Source organism: Idiotropiscis lumnitzeri, chromosome 2 (assembly GCF_059441095.1).
Source record: "Idiotropiscis lumnitzeri isolate Australia: NSW breed Sydney's pygmy pipehorse chromosome 2, RoL_Ilum_1.0, whole genome shotgun sequence".
NCBI lineage: Eukaryota > Metazoa > Chordata > Actinopteri > Syngnathiformes > Syngnathidae > Idiotropiscis > Idiotropiscis lumnitzeri.
The window spans coordinates 27585981-27607246 of NC_142392.1; the positions used below are offsets into that span (position 1 = coordinate 27585981).

Here is a 21266-nt window from a genome sequence, read left to right on the forward strand (position 1 = left end):
CTTTTGCCACAAACTGAGCAGGAAAAGGGTTTTTCTCCACTGTGTATTCTTCTATGTTTAGTTAAATCTTGCTTTTGAGAGAAACTCTTGCCACAAACTGAGCAGGAAAAAGGTTTTTCACCACTGTGTGTTCTTGTGTGTCTTGTTAAAGTTGACTTATACAGGAAGCTTTGGCCACAAACTGAGCAGGGATAAGGTTTTTCACCACTGTGTGTTCTTGTGTGTTCTGTTAAATATGTCTTTCTTGAGAAGCATTTTCCACAAAATGAGCAGGAAAAAGGTTTTTCACCACTGTGTGTTGTTGTGTTTTGTTAAACTTATCTTATGAGAGAAACTCTTGCCACAAACTGAGCAGGAAAAAGGTTTTTCTCCAGTGTGTGTTCTTGTGTGCCTTGTTAATTGTGCCTTTTGAGAGAAGCTTTTGCCACAAACTGAGCAGGAAAAAGGTTTTTCACCACTGTGTGTTGTTCTATGTTTTGTTAAAGTTGACTTATCAAAAAAGCTTCTGCCACAAACGGAGCAGGAAAAGGGTTTTTCTCCAGTGTGTATTCTTCTATGTTTAGTTAAATCTTGCTTTTGAGAGAAACTCTTGCCACAAACTGAGCAGGAAAAAGGTTTTTCACCACTGTGTGCTCTTGTGTGTTCTGTTAAATACGTCTTTCTTGAGAAGCATTTTCCACAAACTGAGCAGGAAAAAGGTTTTTCACCACTGTGTGTTGTTGTGTGTTTTGTTAAACTTATCTTATGAGAGAAACTCTTGCCAAAAACTGAGCAGGAAAAAGGTTTTTCTCCAGTGTGTGTTCTTGTGTGCCTTGTTAATTGTGCCTTTTGAGAGAAGCTTTTGCCACAAACTGAGCAGGAAAAAGGTTTTTCTCCAGTGTGTGTTCTTGTGTGCCTTACTAAAGACTTTGAAGAGAAGCATTTACTGCAAACTGAGCAAGAAAAAAGTTTTTCTCCACTGTGTGTTCTTGTGTGGTTTGTTCAATGCGACTTTTGAGAGAAACTCTTGCCACAAACTGAGCAGGAAAAGGGTTTTTCTCCAGTGTGTGTTTTTGTGTGCCCTTTTAAAGACAACTTTGAAGTTAATGAGTCTGTGTGACATGCCCTTTCACCTTTAGCTTGCCCATCGTCAACGTCATCATTGTCATGAGCGTCTGATAATGTGTCCTCATTATGTACTTGTGATGGTCCCCATTGGTCTTCATCACCTTCTGTTGTCACGTGACTACTTGAGATGCTGCTTGGAGGCTCCGCCCCTCTGTTGTCCTCACTCTCATCCTTGTTTTCATCTTCAGTCTTGATTGGGACACCGTTCACTGGTGACTTGTTGATCTCCTCCTCCTCCTCCTCCTTTTTGATGTGAGTCAAGTCTGGCTCCTCTTTCACAGAACAGAGATAGTAGGATAGTAGGACACAAAAAGACAAAACACACATTTGGTTTGGTCAAGTCAAAGCTCATGCGGTGACTTTGTCTTATATTGTTTCTACTGTGCTACCTTGACTTGTGCCTGCCGCATACGGAGCAATGCGTGCGACCCCAACTTGGACCGGACTATGGGGGCATTTCACAAAATTACGTCCGACGATGTAAACCTCCTTTTAGCAGCACAACAGTGATAAACGAGCATTTAAAAAGGAAGCACGTTGCGGCTGATGCCCGATTTCATTCCTGAATTAGTCACAGACGTTTCTGGAAGCGAGCTGAAGTTAGCACACACAGGCTATTGTGTGCGTCTGATGGAACACCTGTTGTGGGACCCAAACATATTGATGCAGACCACTGGGGGCCATCGCAACATAATGTCATTGATAGAAAAGAAATCCTTCAAGTGAAATATGTTTACAAGTATTTCATTTTGCATTTAGAGATAGTTTCATCGTGGGTACTTTTTGCTTCCATTATAATCTGAATACCAAAAAGAATTAAAGGGGCCCTGGCATCATAGTCGCTATTTATTGCATGATTTACGTTTGTTTGTTTTTTTTTACCCAAAATGACATTTATCCTGCTAGTACATTCCGACATTCCCCTTTTTCCTTTTTTTAAATAAAATTTCTGTTTCTAATTCAAATTTAAAACAAAATTATGTTTGAAGAGACAAAATCCCTTCACATAAGCATTAAGCAACAACACTTTCACTCTGACTTTCATGTTGACATATTTGAATAATGACTGTTTATATTAAACTTATCCAATACATATTCAAATTAGACTAAGATACACCATAATATTTTAAGAGTTCACTAAATTATTTTGGAACTGCAATGATGCTTAACTGCCAAAGGGTGTCAGTAATGAGTAACAAAGGAACACAAGACCTCCCACTGATACATTATCATTGTCATTGGGATAAATTACCAGGAACTACGAGTTGTGGGGGTGATGCAAACCACCTGAGCCACAGGAACTTTATTACCAGGAACTAAATGTTCCTGGACTTGTTGGAGGAAAAGGGGGTTGTGACGTTTTCCCTTTTTAAGCCTATAGTAAGCCAAAGATGCAGATGCATTTCTTGCAGCATGCGCTTGTTCACTGATGAGATCCGTGCAACCCTGGATGGATGCATTCAATGTATTTTAAATGATTGGATGGGGTGAAACTACGCACATGTGCACAAAACAGTGCAGAGCCACCGGAGGTTCATTGACTCTCACCCGACGAAGCCAGTACAAAGTTAATAAATAAATAAATAAGACCAATACGTACTTGATTTTTTTTTAAAAACTTAATATTTTGTGTTTTATCCACTAAAATTGATCAACCGCCATTGATGTTTTCACCGCAGTGTGCACATTTTGTAGAGTCAGGCAGAATTCCTTCCGTAAGGAATTGCTTGAACAAGATATAAAAAACTGAAAATGAAAAATGTTAAATAATCAGTTCAAAATTTTATACTGGGAAAAAAAGAGTTCACCCCCACTATTGGTTACTCTTTGGCATTTATTTTCTGCACTGATTTCATTTGGCAAAAACAAATGTTCAGCAGACCTGCAAGTAAAAGGCAATATTTAAAAATAAAGCGGCAGTAACCTTGGACGCATTTCCCCAAACAACTTAATGTTGTGATGCATATTTTTAACGATAGAAAGTCGTTCTTTACAAAGCAAATGAGAGTAAAACGTGTACAAACCTGCTTTGTGTAGTACAACACGAGGCAGGTTGCAAACTTCGTCCAGCAGTTGAAGATGTTGCTCGTTCTCTTCTTTTATTCCACAAAGTTCCTCTTTGTACTTGGGTGTCGTTCTTGCACACATTTTCAAATGATAATTCCAAAAAATCCGCACTTGATCTCTGCTTGGCGATGAGTCATGTGCCTCTTTTCGTTAGCGGCTAGCTAGCTAACTGTGATGAGTGCCTTACGGCAAGGAGGAGGTGGACCCAAAAGGCGAGGAGGCAGGAGGTGGATAGGTTTAAGGGAATTTATTGACAGGGTCACACAAGGACAAACACGTGGCAGGGTGCCAAAATAACAAAAGGGCAAACCAAACGAGACTAAACTGGAACGAGGACAAGGAACAAACACGAGACGGAAACGAACAAGGCGGACAGGGAACGATGACAAGAGCATTAACGGGAACAGGGCGTGGTCGTGATAGTCCAAGGCAGCGAGACACACGGGAAATGCGGCAAGGAGGAACAATGACCCGACAATGTGGTGTCGGTCTGGGGGGTTTAAATAGTCCGGGTACTTAGGGGAGCAGATGGGAAGCAGGTGCGTGATGATGAACTGGGAACAGGTGCGTGGCTGGTGAGAACGAAAACAATAACAAAAGCACATAGCAGGAAGGAGGTGACAAAAACAATAACAAAACCGCATGCACACGTAAACACTGACAAAAACTCCTGTCATGCCCGACGCGGATCATGACACTAACAAGCTAAGCTAACTACGCCGAAAAGCATCAACGCGCGAAGATGAGGTTATCGGGACACAAAGACTTAATGAATTATGTCGTAGTCCTTTAGAGTAGCACTGGACATCTTTTGAGAAAATTACAGTCAGTTCCACACTAAATCAGAAGAATTTAGCGGTGGGTGTTTTTGTTTCGGTTTGGTGGATGTGGGCGAGGTTCTTCGGAAGCTGCGCGCTTGCTAATGACGTCATGCTTTAAGCGCGTATTTTTCACATATATTTATAATATTATGTATATTTCCTTGCCTCTGTGTTTTGTTTTTACCCCTGGCTGTTCTATTTTAATATATATTTTATATAACATTTTAATCGGTTCACAAAATAACTAAATAACGCCATATTTGCGAGTCATCGCCCGCGTCACTTCCGCCTTTGCCCGGAGAAGCCGCTGCTGCAACAGCAGTGGGACGTTTACGTTTCTCCGACCGAACTTGCAACAATGCTGTGGTTCACTCGGGCTGCAAGATTGTATGAATATAATGTTTGCATATACTAGCAGTGCTTTTCAATTATTTCACGCCCGCCCCTTCCAAGAAGAAAAAGATTCGCGCCCCCCCACCACCATTTTTTTTCTGTCTTTGTAGATTGATATTAGATTGTCAATAAAATATCCCTTAACTAAGCTAAATTGATAAGAAATATAATTTTGAGAACTATTATCGTGAGGATCTCGAAACTCAGTACTCTGTTGTGCAAATATTGATGAGATGACAAATATTTGTCATGTTATTGTTGGAGTAGAGTCACCGTGGAAATGAGAAGTAGTTAGTAAATCAACCTTTAAAAGCCAAACTTTCTCCAACGGAAATAGTACAAAGACAGATATCTGGGCAGCTTTTTCTTAATCTCATGAGAAAACTGCACTCGGGCGAGCACAGTCAAAAAATGCGCGCCATCTTTCAGCCCAGCTTCAGTTTTTATAGGAGTTTTTTTATGTCAAGGGTAATGTAGGTTGAATCGGTCGTCCCCCCCCCACCCACGGCACGGGTCCACGTCCAAGGGAAGGTCCTCCCCAGGTTAGTCATCGTCTGGATAGTTGATTCCCGTCTGGTCCCCAAGACTGACACGCCAAGGCTGGCCTTCTCCGGCAGGCAGTCTCTCCGTCGCTCTCCTCGCTGGCATTCCTCTGTAATCTTGTCGGTGTGCATGTGTGCGTGTGTATGTGCACGTGTATATGCAGGTGTAAGGGTGTGTCTGTGTGTATGCATGCGTATGTGCATGTGCTCCGATCTCCAATTGTTATGTCTTTCAGAATGTGTTTTTTGCGATGGCTTCTATGTGAATCCTCCAGTACCCAATTTGGTATGTTTGCATCTCTACAGCCAATGTGGAGAATGTGCTTTGTCGTCTTTGTCCATGAAGTGCTGTGAATGTGAATGCAGCTCATGGAAATGTTATGTGTGCAAATTTGTTCTCACTACTGAGAATTTCAATAAAGTTCACACATTTCAACTAAGTACTATAAATTTAGCATATAAGAAAAATATAATAAATCAGTAAACATCATGACTACAATCCCAGTCAATCTTATCGATGCACTGTACTTCTACTTTCATTTGATAAACGCTTTTTGTTTCATCCATGTTTAACATATTCAGCAAATATGAACCTGCTAAATTAAATAATTGACCTGTCTTGTAAGTGTTTAAAATAATGCCAGCAATCATAATACAATCCTTCATTTATCATTGCAGTAGTCTTATTGCAGTATTTTTTATCATTGCAGCATTTTATTAATTTCCCCTCTGGAACACGGACAGACATTCGGAGTGTTTCCTTACACTTGTATATGTTGTGGGATGTAAGTGTGTATATTCAGGGGGATTTGTGTATTTACGTATATACAGTGTATATTTGCATGCTATTTATGAATGTCTGCTGCTAATGTTATACATTAACGGCTACATTACGCCGCCGCCTCTGTGTGATCTATACCTTTGCTGCTGTAACACTGCAAATTTCCCCATTGTGGGACTATGAAAGGACATCTTTATCTTTATCTTTAAAAACCTTGTGTTGGTGCTTGTTAAATTATTTTCCATAAGATTAAGATGGAACAAAATAGTGAAACAAAAATTTAAAAAGTAAATACTGTAACAATTAAACATTGAATACTAAATTATTCCTAAAACAGTTCAATGAATCTTGAAATTAATAGTGAATTATTGTAGTTTAATGAATACTAAAACGAATAATGAAATATTAAAGTACTTAAATAAATACCGAAATCTTTTTCGAACACAATAACAGTTAAGTAATAAAACAGTGACATATTTTAATTGAAAATTCGCAACCACATCACAACCTGGTGAAAAACCCTGTAAAAAGGCAAAGGTGCAAATATGTTGACATAAAGTATCACTTTATCATGTCAACTGATAATAATAGGGAAATACATTTGGAATACTATCCAACCAACAACATGGTGTCAGATGTATAAACAAAACCAGCAACAAAAGTAAAATTCAATACATCTCTCAAGTTCATATTTGGGAACTAAAATGTTTGTTCATGTGCATACGGTTCAAATCTTACGTTTTTTCTGTTTCGAAGAAGATAACAATGATTTGCATCGCAAATGGCGACATCTGTCGGTGAGTTGGTGACAGTGCTCCACAAAGCCAGCAGCCAATCATATCACAGCGGGGTGTGGCCTGTTCTTCCGCTTTCGTGACGAACAGGAGGAAAAAAACGACGCCATCTTTCATTCGTCTCGTCGAACAAAGAGTAGCTCACGAGTTATCGCCAAGCAGAGATCAAGTGCGGATTTTTTGGAATTATCATTTGAAAATGTGTGAAATAACGACACCCAAGTTCAAAGAGGAACTTTGTGGAATAAAAGAAGAGAACGAGCAACATCTTCAACTGCTGGGCGAAGGTTGGAAGCAGCCTCGTGTTGTGCTACACAAAGCAGGTTTGTACACGTTTTACTCTCATTTGCTTTGTAAAGAACGACTTTCTATCGTTAAAAATATGCATCACAACATTAAGTTGTTTGGGGAAATGCGTTCAAGGTTATTGCCGTTTGATTTTTAAATATTGTCTTTTACTTGCCGGTTTGCTGAACAATTGTTTCTGCCAAGTGAAATCGGTGCAGAAAATAAATGCCAAAGAATAACCAATAGTGGGGGGTAAACTCCGTGTTTTTTCCCAGTTTAAAATTTGAACTGATTGTTTCACATTTTACATTTTCTGGGTTTTATATATTGTTGAAGAAATTTCTCATGTCATCGTGTTTCAAAACTATGCTGACAGATGTAGTGTATTTTTATATCCACTGTTTGAGTTGAGCCACCGAGAAAATGAGAAACATTTCGTAAATGAATCTTAAAAGCCAAACTTACTCCAATGCGTGTTCGTTTTTTGTACTCAAGAAGAATAGGGTCAAATAAAGACTCAACAACAACTGATTACAGTTGCGATATTTTAGTTTCTTCGATTTCTGGAGTTCAGGAAATAGTATCTGGGCGGCTTTTTCTTAATCTGACGAGAAACTGTACTCAGACGAGTACAATCGAAAAATGGCGCGCCGATCTCAGCCCAGCCTCACATTTTATAGGAGGTTTTCTTTGTCAAGGGTCATGTAGGTTGAATCGGTCGTCCTTGATCCTTCCCCCGGTCCACGTCCAAGGCTGACCTTCTCAGGCAGGCGGCAGTCTCTCCGTCTCTCCTGCTCACATTCCCCTGTAATCTCGTCAGTGTACAGATTGTGTGGTGTATGTTTTCCCAGATCAAATTATGTTTTTGGGTGTTCTTGATCGCGTCCCTGTGACGTCCTCCCCTGCCCAACTTGATATGTTTGTATCTTCGATGGCCTATGTGCAGAATGTGTTTAGTCATATTTGTCCATGAAGTGCGATCTGGTTTTTCATCAGTTTGACCTGAGCAGACTGAACCTGTTTGTTCTGAATGAGAGTGTGGGTCATGAAAATACTATGTGTGCAATTTTGAGGTCTTACATTTAAACTAAGTCATATAAATTTAGCATATGAATGAATCAGTAAACACCATGCCGACAATCCCGGTCAATCTTATCTATGCACTGTACTTCTACATTCATTTGATAAATGCTTTTTGTTTAATCAATGTCGAACATATTCAGTAAATATGAACCTGCTAAATTAAATAATTGACCTTCTGTCCCGTAAGTGTTTAATATAATGCCAGCAATCGTAATACAATCCTTCAATATTCATCAAGATAAGATAAAGATAAAGATGTCCTTTATTAGTCCCACAATGGGGAAATTTGAGGTGTTACAGCAGCAAAGATATAGATCACACAGAGTCGGCGGCGTAATGTAGCCGTTAATGTATAACATTAGCAGCAGACATTCATAAAAAGCATGCAAATATACACAGTATAAACATATCTAGTGAAAGGAAACACTCCTAATGTCTGTCCATTATACAGAGGGGAAAACACTGTAATGATAAAAACTACTGAATGATTGATTGAAAATACTGCAATGATAAAGATATTACACTGATAAAAGTACTGTAATGGTGAGAGTACTGAAAATGACAGGAAAGTACTGCAATGATAGAAAATACTGCAATGATAAAAGTACTGTAATAGTGAACATCCTGCAGTGGTAGAAATACTACAGTGATAGAAGTTTAGTAATAAGAATACTGTAATGGTAAACAAAATACATCATTGGTCGTTGTTTAAGTACACCCTTGGCTGAAAGTACAGTAGTAGTTAATATTGCATTCTAGGACTGCACAATTGCACTAATGCCCTCCTGTTTGTAGGCCTGACCCAATGTTCTTGTTAAAAAGTCTGACAGCAGTCGGCAGGAAGGAGCGGCGAAATCTCTCTTTGGTACAGCGAGGGTGTAAAAGTGTGGCCATTCCCGATAAGAAGGGAAGGCCGGAGAGAGGGGACACCTTTCCCTTTTTGCTTTTTGGGGAGACTTCTTTTGACATCAGCATGTGACGAGAATAAAATCTCTTTCTAACCAAAATGACTGTGTCAGAGAATCTTTTTCCATCACCAATTCTGCCATGCTCGGCGACCTGTCCGGAGGGAAGCTGAGCCGGACCCACACATCAACAACAAAATATACCTCATTTTTGGCATTTTGCTCCATTGAGGGTCTCAGGGTGCTGGGGTGCAGGCGTTCAACAGCCGGCCGGCTGAACTTTCGGTGAGATGCTTTTACTCACAATGGGTGTTGTGCGCCTGTGTCCAAGCGGTCGGGGCTTTTGGGGTCGTTAAAGGGAGCTTGTGCGTGTGGGTCTGCTGGCTGATTGGTCATGGAAAATGTCCCTGTGTTAGTTTCAATTATTGTTTAAACAAGAGGCCTCTATAATGATTGATTAAGACATTCAAAGATGCCAAAGTAACTGCACTATAAAAGAACATTAGAAAAAGTATAAAAAAATAAATAAATTTAAAAAATGATGATAGGAACTAAGTAAATGGGGACTAGTGCGGGAGAAATGTGCAGAAGATAAAGAAAAGAAAGGTCTAGTGGTTAAAGAAATGAGAAATAAGAAGTTTAAAACTATAGCTATAGACAACATCGTCGTGAATAAGCTCAGTTTGAGCACAGAACCTGGCCAGGGTGTAAATTTTAGCAGGAAAATTATGAGCTGAAAATAGAAATAATGAAGAGAAGCGCGCTTCCACGTATCGTATTGGGCACTTTGTGGCATGGAACACAGTAAGGATCGAGGCGTACCGTTGTGTGGAGGGCCCGACGGTTTCGCTGGTACGTAGCAATAGTAATGCATTAAGTTTGGGCCGGTGTGACTCCGCTGTTCAGATACGTACCCTGTGATTACTCGTGTTCTGGTCAAGGCCACGCAAAATCAAAAACCTGGCTACCATCTCCTGTGGCACCAAGAAGTCAGGCAGCCCCCACACAGGAGATAAGGGGTGATAGTTATAAACCAGTGCCGAATTGCCCCTTCTAAAAGCCGTATGTGATTGCATTAATATTCCGTTTTATCAGTTCAACTAACGCGTGTGCGTCCTAGTGTGCATTGAAAGATGCAGCATAAAAAATAAGTTTAAAAATTTGGATCATAACTAAAGCAAAATTAGAATGAGAAAGATAATTGGCTACATAATCATTGGGGTGAAATTAATCTTCATTGCAAGAAGCGGTCATATAAATTGAGAAATCCAAGATCATAAAAGGATGAATGCATGTTCTGTGGAATGTGGTTTGTCAACACGGAAACGCCCTGAGTGATGAAAATGTTAAGATATGGTTAAGGAACAGGTCTCTTTGACGACAAAAGTCTGACTATGGTAAACAATTGATAATTAGACCTCAATGATTGTGCAGTTAAAAAGTTCATACATTGACTGTGAAAAGCTAAAGTGAGAAACTAGGATTAACTATTTGGCAAACACTAGAACATATTCAGTCTCGAGGAAGACTGAATGCAGTAAAATTGCAATAAGAAGAACAATAAACCAGCCCAGAGTGTTACAATGTCCTGCAAACAAAAGTTTGGGATTGCCCCCGAGGGTGAAATTCCTCTCTGAACTCCTCCTTTGTGCCCCCGGCAGCAACTCATGAAACAGGGAAACTGATAAGAGATACAATTTTGTTGAAACAGAACATGAAAGGTTAAAGGTTATGTAAAACGAAAAAAAAATAATAATGTTCCATACTTCAGTTTGGCGACGGATGTACTACGGTAATTCAATTAATGGAACGACATTTTGAGAAGGAAATGACAGGAATATGATGAATTATCATGTTGTGATGGATTAAATTAGATTATGAATTAAATTACAAATTTTTAGTCTGTGGATAATCCACTTCAAAGAATACTGACTCATTGGTTGAGGAAAACGGGGTTATATTAGTTCAGTGGTTCTCAATTATTTCCTGTCACGTCCCCCCTACCAAGAAGAAAATAAATTAGCTCCCCCCACCACAATATTTTTACATTTCGTACTCATGTACATGTTCTTTGTATATTAATGTTAGATTGTCAATAAAATATCCCTTAACAAAGATAAATTGATCAAAAAAATATCATTTTGAGAACGACTATTGTGAGGATCTCGAAACTCAGCACTCTGTGGTGCGAATATTGACTGGATGATAAATATTTACTATACGTTTTTGTTTAGTTTTTCTGAACTTTATTAACATGAACAAACCAAACAGTTATTAATACATAGATAAGCTAGAAAAGACAAAAAGAGCCAGGGGGATTTCAAACAAAAATTCTATATAAATATGTTTTGAAACAATTCTGATACTGCTTATGATCAATTACAGCATCAATAAGAGTGACTAGTAGCGAGACTGATGCCCAATCGTCAGGCTACAATGGGTTAAGCTGTCTGTTATGTCCAATCAGACAAGCGTGAGCCCTTGAGTAGACACTGCTTATAATCAATTACAGTATCAAATAATATAATAGTCACAACTCATGATCAATTGCTATGACTTATTATTAACTACAGGATCGCGGATCGTCGGCGACTTACATGGACAACAAACACTTCACTGCGTTAAACAAGCGGCACATTTTATTTAACCCACAGTATAAAGTGTACAAGCAAGCAAGCAAGCAACAATTGTATGTCAGCTCATAGATTACATGCAATACATAAATCTCATTACCGTGTGCTGGAAGGACGGAGAGCCCCGGCGTCCTCAGTAATGCGAGCAAAAAATACGATGCTGGGCGTCCGCGCGTAGAACCCTCAGCCGACTCTACTTTCGTTTTGCCTCCGTCACATTCTTATAGCCAATATTTCATCCCAACCCCTCCCGTTCGAGTGCGCTTTGATGGTTCGCATGGCCCTTCGCAAAACTTTGGCCTTTGCCAATCCTTACTCCCTTTTCGTTATCGGCTGTACCTTTTCGCATGAGTCAGACATTCCTGGTGCTTAGGCCCTGTACGAATTCTCTCCAATTATTCCCGTTCTCATAACACATAGATGCAGCCTGTGCAAATTCTCACAACACAGACATCTACTAACGCGTGCATATAGGTATAAAATGGTTATTATGCAGCATTTATGTGGTAAAACAACATTAATAAACCATATTTCACTTCAAAATAACATAAAGCACATGTTTGAATATGTTGACTAGACATTTTTTTTAATGTTTACAATCTGACGTCAAACCGCTTCGTTTTGATGACGTCAGCCATTTCCTCACGTAGCCATCGTCTTATTTTGTTTGGATACGTAATGGTTGCAATACAACATTTCTGTTCATAGCTGCTGGCTCTCCGCCCGAACGCAGTTCAAGTCAGACTTCTTTTAAAAGTCGAGCGTCCATCGAAGCAATTCATTTTAGCGATTAGCGCGCTTAGCGTCTTCTTGCTCGCTCTGCTGCTGCGCAAGATAGCTTGGCGCGGGGCATTTAAGGAGTGGCGAAAGAAATCACTTCCGGGTCAACGAGCGACGGGGCGACGCTTTTTGTTTTTGTTAATCAGTACTGCGTGACAGGGCGACATGTTTTTTTAAAACCAGTACTGCGTGAACTCGGGGCACAAACAGCTTTGACGAGCTCAAACTCGCATTGCCTGAGATCGCCTTTTTCGGTCCCAAAACCATGCAAAAAAGCATGTTCGCCAGGGTCCCACGTGCCCCCCTCAGCATCGCACCGCGCGCTACTATTTGAGAATCACTGGTGCAGCACAACACGAGGCTGCTTGCAAATTTCGCCCAGCAGTTGAAGATGTTGCTCGTTCTCTTCTTTTATTCCACAAAGTTCCTCTTTGTCCATCTGCGCCCCCTGGTCAGCTCCTCAATGGACCCACTCCAGTTCGCATACCAGCCTGGCATCAGTGTGGATGATGCCATCATCTACCTGCTCCACACTTCATTCTCCCACCTGGAGAAGGCGGGGGGCACGGTGAGGATCATGTTCTTTGATTTCTCAAGTGCTTTCAACACCATACAGCCCGCCTTATTGGGAGACAAGCTGGAGGAAGGGTAAGAGCAGACTCTTCCTACTCAGGAGGTTGAGGTCCTTTGGCGTTCGGGGAACACTCCTCAGGTACTTCTATGACTCTGTGGTTTCATCAGTCATCTTCTATGGAGGGGTCTCCTGGGCAGGAGGCATCTCGGGCCGGGACAAAAAAAGACTGGACAAACTAGTGAGGAGGTTCAGCTCTGTTGTCCTGGGCTGCTCCCTGGACTCTGTGGACTCAGTGGGGGGCAGGAGGATGACGGCAAAACTGTCATCAATGCTGGACAACCTAGCCCACCCACTCAATGACACTCTGAGAACACTCCACAGCTCCTTCAGTGATAGACTTTTACACCCTCGCTGTACCAAAGAGAGATTTCACCGCTCCTTCCTGCCGACTGCTGTCAGACTTTTTAACAAGAACATTGGGTCAGGCCTACAAACAGGAGGGCATTAGTGCAATTGTGCAGTCCTAGGATGCAATATACACTACTACTGTACTTTCAGCCAATGGTGTACTTAAATATTGACCAATGATGTATTTTGTTTACATTACAGTATTCTTATTACTGTACTTCTATCTCTGCAGTATTTCTACCATTGCAGGATGTTCACTATTGCAGTACTTTTATCCTTGCAGTACTTTTATAATTGCAGTATTCCTATCATTGCGGTACTTTTACTATTACAGTACTTTTACCATTGCAGTATACTTGATCATTGCAGTATTTCCAATCATTCAGTAGTTTTTATCATTACAGTGTTTTCCCCCTCTGTATAATGGACAGACATTAGGAGTGTTTCCTTACACTTAGATAGGTTTATACTGTGTATATTTGCATGCTTATTATGAATGTCTGCTGCTAATGTTATACATTAACGGCTACATTACGCCGCCGACTCTGTGTGATCTATATCTTTACTCCTGTAACACCTCAAATTTCCCCATTGTGGGACTAATAAAGGACAACTTATCTTATCTTATCTTTGTACTTGGGTGTCGTTCTTTCACACATTTTCAAACGCCAATCTCAACAAATCCGCACTTGATCTCTGCTTAGCGATAACTCGTGTGCTTCTTTTTGTTAGACGAGAAGAATGAACGGCGTTGTCGTTTTTTAATGTCGTGCTGAATGGATTTCCTGGGTGAAAACTGCAGTCTGTTCAGCACAAAAGTGGAAAAATAGGACACGCCCCGCTGTGATATGATTAGCTGCTGGCTGTGTGGAGCACTGTCATCAATTCATGCGCCCCCCTTAGCATCGCACCGCGCCCCGCTATTTGAGAATCACTGTATTAGTTAGTTAAAAAAGAATAGCTAAATTATAGTTGACGTGTTCATGGGTGTTCTGAAAGTTCGCATGTTTATTGAATCATCCCTTTGAGTTGTGATTCAGAAGGGGATATTTTCTGAACTAATGTTAATTGTGATGGCTTTATGATATACACAGTTATATGGTTAATAATTGTGCATCGTTTGACATTCTGCTGTATTGTTAATACTGTTTGCCTTTGATTGGTGTGGCGCATGTAATGGACAATGTGCTTATTTTGTCGGTCGCGGGATGTCTCGCGCAATCCCGATTGATGACGTGAGAGAGTGTGCACTTGAAGAAGGGAGATTGCGCACTTGACCAGAAGAGAAGGGGAGTGTGCGAGTCGCGGAAGGAGTCAGTTGGAGGGACAGTAAAAACCCGGTTATCGCGGTTAATGGGGACCGAGACCACCCGCGAAAACTGAAAATCCGCGAAGTAGCGGCACACCTTCAAAAATGCTTAAAAAAATATATATATACAGTGGAACCTCGGTTCTCGAACGACTCTGAGGTCGAACTAATCGGAGTTCGAACAAAAAAATTGAGAAATTCTTGCTTCGCAGTTCGAACAAACCTCGGAGTTTGAACGCCGGTATGACGCATGAGTGCGTATGCGAGGATGGGATGCTGAGCGGCGTACGGGTGTAGATCGCTCTCTTGCTCTCTTCGTGACCAACTGTTGTCGCGTGCGGACGTGCTGCGTTTTGCTCTCGCGTTTTATATAGGTGTACGAAGTGTTTTAGGCCCTAATCATGCCTCCAAAGAAAGTCAGTGCAAGCAGCAAAGGAATGGTTTCGGTGTTCGAACAATTCGCTTTTCGAACCGGGTTCAGGAACGGATTATGGTCAAGAACCGAGGTTCCACTGTGTATGTATGTATATGTATATGTATATATATGTATATATATGTATATATATATATATGTATGTGTATATATATATATATCTATATCTATATCTCTTTGGCTTACAATGGGCTTAAAAAGGGAGAACGTCACAACCCCCTTTTCTACCAACAAGCCCGGGAACATTTAGTTCTATCTCTAAATGCAAAAAGAAATACTTGGAAACATATTTCGCTTGAAGGATTTCTATTCTATCAATGACATTATGTTGTGATGGCCCCCCGTGGTCTGCATCAATATGTTGGGGTCCCACAACAGGTGTTCCATCAGACGCACACAATAGCCTGTGTGTGCTAACTTCAGCTCGCTTCCAGAAACGTCTGTGACCATGTCAGGAATTAAATCGGGCATCAGCCGCAATGTGCTTCCTTTTTAAATGCTCGTTTATCACTGTTGTGCTGCTAAAAGGAGGTTTACATCGTAGGATATCTGTGACCATGTCAGGAATGAAATCGGGCATCAAAAGGGAGGTTTACATCGTCGGACGTAATTTTGTGAAATGCCCCCATAGTCCGGTCCAAGTTGGGGTCGCACGCATTGCTCCGTATGCGGCAGGCACAAGTCAAGGTAGCACGGTAGAAACAATATAAGACAAAGTCGCCGCATGAGCTTTGACTTGATCAAACCAAATTTGTCTTTTTGTGTCCTGCAGACGTCAGTGAATACGATCTCCGTTCTGTGAAAGAGGAGCCAGACTTGACTCACATCAAAAAGGAGGAGGAGGAGGAGATCAACAAGTCACCAGTGAACGTTCTCCCTATAAAGACTGAAGATGAAAACAAGGATGAGAGTGAGGACAAGAGAGGGGCGGAGCCTACAAGCATCAGCTCAAGTCATCACGTGACAACAGAAGGTGATGAAGACCACTGGGGGCCATCACAAGCACATAATGAGAACACATCAGACGCTTATGACAATGATGATACTAATGATGATGATGATGATGATGATGATGGGCAAGCCAAAGGTGAAAGGGCATGCCACACTGACTCATTAACTTCAAAGTTGTCTTTAAAAGGGCACAGAAAAACACACAGTGGTGAAAAACCTTTTTCTTGCTCGGTTTGTGGCAAAAGCTTCTCTCAAAATTCAAGTTTAACAATCCACACAAGAACGCACACTGGAGAAAAACCTTTTTCCTGCTCAGTTTGTGGAAAATGCTTCTCTCATAAGGCAAATTTAACAATCCACACAAGAACACACACTGGAGAAAAACCTTTTTCCTGCTCAGTTTGTGGTAAAAGCTTCTCTCAAAATTCAAGTTTAACAATCCACACAAGAACGCACACTGGAGAAAAACCTTTTTCCTGCTCAGTTTGTGGAAAATGCTTCTCTCATAAGGCAAATTTAACAAGCCACACAAGAACACACACTGGAGAAAAAACATTTTCCTGCTTGGTTTGTGGTAAAAGCTTTTCTCTAAAATCAAGTTTAAAATACCACACAAGAATACACAGTAGAGAAAAACCTTTTTCCTGCTCAGTTTGTGGCAAAAGTTACTCTCGAAAGTCTCATTTAATAATTCACACAAGAACACACACTGGAGAAAAAACATTTTCATGCTCAGTTTGTGGCAAAAGCTTCTCTGATCGGTCAACTTTAACAAAACATAGAAGAACACACGGTGGAGAAAAACCTTTTTCCTGCTCAGTTTGTGCCAAGAGCTTCTCTCGAAAGTCGCATTTACGACGCCACACAAGAACACACAGTGGAGACAAGCCATTCAGTTGCAGCGTTTGTGCTAAAAAATTCTCCACTAAACAGCATGCGGAGATTCACAATTGTGCTGGTGAGAAAAGCAGCGATCCTTGAAGCTTAAAAAAAAGAAAACAAATAACTGAAGGAACTGACTCTTTGTGGTAAGATGTAAATTTTGATTTTGAATAAAATATGATAAATTCAATTTTGCAAAGCTTTTTTATTGACATTAAGCCAATGTGATCTGTGCCAGAAGAAGCAATGTGTCTGAGTGATCATGATTTGTTTTGTGTGTTTAGATCAAACATGTAAAGGAAATTAATTGCCTTTGCCTGGAACAACATTTGTTAACGTTATGCTTTTCAGTTGTCTTTTTAATCGTACTTAATGGAAAAGGTGTGAGAAGAAACTGTGCTTATGAAATCGGTGCCTTCCACAATCAATAAAATCACTTGTTCCACTTGCTCAACTGGCCTTCATTACGCTGTGAAAAGGTGAAAAACTGAACTAGAAGTTGAACTCTAAAAAGAACCAGAAAGAGAAACGCAAATAGTCTCAGTTTCTCTCAAAGGTTTTGGAATGTCAGGAGTTGGCAACTTGATGGCGACTGGAGTCAGCGCTTGTTTTCTCGGTGTGTTTGGCTGGGTCGTATATGTATGGTCCATTGAACAAAACTCAAACTCTTCAAATATCCCCTCACATACATTTAATATTTCGCTTTCTGAATAAATTTCTGACGAGCTAAAACCACTTTCTAGGTTGAGCTCTATCAAGCGTTTGGGGTTTGTTGCTAAGCAGACTCACTTTGGAAAAACTAATTTTGTCAAATCTACCAAATATTTTTTTTCATGCTCTATTATATTTTTTATACATTGGATTATTTATATATTGATATAGGGAAATATTAAAATTTAAAATTGGCAACCACATACAGACTTAATTCAATTAATAATAAATATAGAAACATTTTATAAATATTGAACTAATTCAAAAGAGTCCTAATCGTGAAATAAATATTGAATTAGAAAAAATACTTATCTATTAAATAAATTCAATAACCCGACCCTGGATGAGCGGCAGAAAATGGCTGGATGGATGGAATAATTTAAATTGCATACATATTCAAATGAACAAATATGTGAAGAAATATTCAAGTGTGAAATAAAAAGGTTTAAATTAATTGATATAATTTTGCATATTAAAATAATTGAGCAAGCTTAAATATACATTGAAATAAAAAAAAGTCATGTATTTTTAAATGGCCTAATATAGATCTGGGAAGTAATTCTCTTTATGAAACTATGGAGGGACTGGAGCTCACAGAAGTGACAAGTCTTGGTTCTGAAGTTCCGATGTAACCAGATACTGCCCTGAGAGAAAATAGGCCTGAGCATTGTTTATGGTGGGGGCAATTCTGTCGCCAGGTCAGTGACCTTCCAGGGTATGGAAGTCATTTAAGGTGGTCACTAGTAGACTGGTCGTATCAAACGGGAGACGCATCGGCTCTCCCTCTGGGGGACTTTTGGAGGGAAATCCCGAAGACTAGCGGGATGGGAATGCATATGCAACAAGGGAAAATTAGATATTCATGTCCTATTTGGGCATTCCCTATAAGAAGGGAATGTCTGAGAGGGGGCTCGCACGTTTTTGGGGAGACTTCTTTTGACATCAGCATGTGACGAGAATAAAATCTTTCTTCTTTCTTTTGTTCTTTTCCATCACCAATCCAGCCTTGCTCGGCTGCCTCTCCTGAAGGCAGCAAGGACCCACACTTCAAAGACAAAATATACGAAATATTGAAAGAAAAATAATACTCAAATATTGAAATAAGTATAGAATTGAATGAATAAACAACAAAGAAATAAATACCTCCTGGAAAATATCATTATTTATCAACATTTGTCAAAGCACAACATTTCGATCAGATTGAGTTCTTTCTTGCACATTCTTAAGCAATCATAATTTTTTTACTTTTACTTTTTAAGTTACTTCAGTGCATTTCACACCTGTGCCTTCAGTGAAGTCCTACTTCGTCCTACTTGAATGAATCCCCATTAAAATACCATCATTTATGACACCACGGCTGGACAAATAATATCCAGAAACACACTTACGCACCACTGAGTGAGTGTTGGACGATATAGCTTCTCTTGAAAGGTCCGACTTGAAAATGTCCTTGCAAGTGTATCTGAAATTAAATCCACACTTTTCCCTCCTTCGGCCATTGTGGTTTAAAAAAAGCAAGAATATGGCCGTGTCCAAATTAACAGGCTGCGACCTCCGAAGGCTGCTTTTTCGGCCGCATGACGTCACTTTCGGCGCGACACGACCGCGCGTGGTGTCCAAATTCACGCTGTCACGTGCGACCTTCGAATCCAGCCTTGGAATTGGTCTTTGTTTCCATGGAGCCAAGGCCGCTTGGCGCAACATTTACGTTACGCCCCCATGTACTTTGCTCCTCTGTTCGACACAGGTGATACGTATTTGTGGTGGATTTATGAACGGCTTGGATAATCAATGGATAATCTGCGACGAGCGCCAGACCGAAGGCATCGGCTTAGCAAAACATTTGTATTATTTAATTTTAAACGATGGAACCCGAACTTTTCTTCATTTTATTTCACTTTTTAGTTTATTTCCATTTTGTTCTTGAGGAGAGGAGGATCACGCTTTCCCATCGCAGAGTTGTCCTTTATCGAAGGAATGAAGTAAGTTCTAAATCCGTCTATCAGCATTTTCACACTATTACCAACATTGACAGGTCAATAGGGTTATAACGTGATTGTTACAGATGAACTAAAAACATCAGTGGTGCAACTTCAGTAGTACATGTGTTAACTTCATAATAGAACAAATATCGAATGGAAATGATAGAATTATATACATTCTGAAAGAGTTTTTATGAATTTAGATACTTGTGACGGCTTAATTGTCCCCGTGATTAGTTTGTAACCAAACACATACTTTTACATATGGCAAAACACCAGAATACCACTAGAGAGTTTAGGGCCAGAGTTATTAAAATTATGTTGGTGATACTGTAGGAATGATGCAAGCAAACGAAACAAGTACAATAATTAATGCGTTCATGTTTTTTTTTTTTTTTATTCAAAACATTAACAGCCAAGAAGTCCATACTGCAGGATAAACCTGGGTGTGCCAGTGTTGGATCGTTTTTTCAATGGAGAGGATCTCCAAACAGACTTTCGCCTGAGCAGGGACTCTTTCAGAGTGTTGCTGAACCTCCTGGACCAAGACCGACGACATGGATGGGGTGTCGAGATAGAGGTCCTTGTCTTTCTCTTCTGGCTGGCGAGTGGGGCATCATATCGGGTGGTGGCACGAGCATTTGGGAAGCCACGGTCCACTGCCCACTACATCATCCACCGGGTCACTGGGGAAGTGGTGGCTCTTCGCCACAGAGTCATCCACTTCCCCAACACTGCAGGAGACCTTCAGGCAGTGACCCAGGGATTTGCAGGGCTGGCGAAGCACCATGCATTTGCAAGAGCTGCTGGAGCAATAGATGGTTGTCATGTCCGAATCAAGCCTCCAAGTGGCCCTGATGGTCATGACTACAAGAACCGCAAGCTTTTCAGCAGCATAATCATGCAAGCTGTGTGTGACCATCAGGGTCACTTTCTGGACATATTCTTGGGTTGGCCTGGATCAGTCCACGACTCCAGGGTCCTCCGGCACAGCCCTCTTTACCAAAGAGGGCTGTATCCTCCTCCAGGGCACTTCATATTGGCAGATGGAGGGTATCCGTGCCTCCAGCGACCACTCCCCCTCATCACTCCTTACAAGCGGCCGGTGCAGGGCGTGGGGGCCCGGCGCTTCAACGTTCATCATTCCAAGGCACGCTCAATAATTGACAGCACAATTATTGAGCACAGCCACACAAACATGGCAAAATATCAGAAGATGGAAAAATAGATTCAAATACAATGTAATGAATGGTTAATAAATCTATCCCATCTTTTGTAGTGACATTCACTTTGGAATGATGAAGGTGAGATTCCGGGCCATCTTTTTCCACGCCCTGGAGGTGCACCACACCTTTGCACCACATGTAAGTAAATAAAAAAAAAATGTATAATTGATACTTATACTTTCAATATGTTGCTCTTTATTCAGGATCAAATCATGTCCTGTTCAGTGCAATAACTATCAAATATAGCTAATATACAGCATTTCCTTTTTATTTATTTTAGGTCATCGCTGCCTGTGCCGTCCTCCACAACATCTGCCTTGGGGTGGGAGACCTCATGGCCTCGGAGGACGAAGGGGAAGAGGAGGCTGCTGTGGAAGAGGTGGCTGACACAGTCGCTGGAGTGCAGTGGAGGGACCACCTGTCTGCTCAGGTGTCTGCCCTGGAGGAGGTACCAGAGGACCACGAGTATATTTAGGTATTTAAATACTTTTAACTGCACAATGGTATTTGAGCAATCATCCCATCAAATATGCCACAAAATAATCTTTAACTGAATCATCAAACAGCACAGCCACACAAACATGGCAAAATATCAG

The 21266-nt window shown here is 40.7% G+C and overlaps 1 protein-coding gene and 1 long non-coding RNA gene across 2 annotated transcripts in view; one reads left to right on the forward strand and one right to left on the reverse strand.

Annotated features, from left to right (window-relative positions):
- The window catches only part of LOC148342160 (uncharacterized), a 393910-nt gene that overhangs the window by 269660 nt on the left and 102984 nt on the right, over nucleotides 1-21266 (reverse strand). The window lies entirely within an intron of this gene.
- LOC148342174 (uncharacterized) lies at nucleotides 19163-21236 on the forward strand. Its single transcript, XR_015841459.1, has 3 exons — nucleotides 19163-19444; nucleotides 20724-20808; nucleotides 20951-21236. It is a non-coding gene; the product is annotated as an uncharacterized LOC148342174 (long non-coding RNA).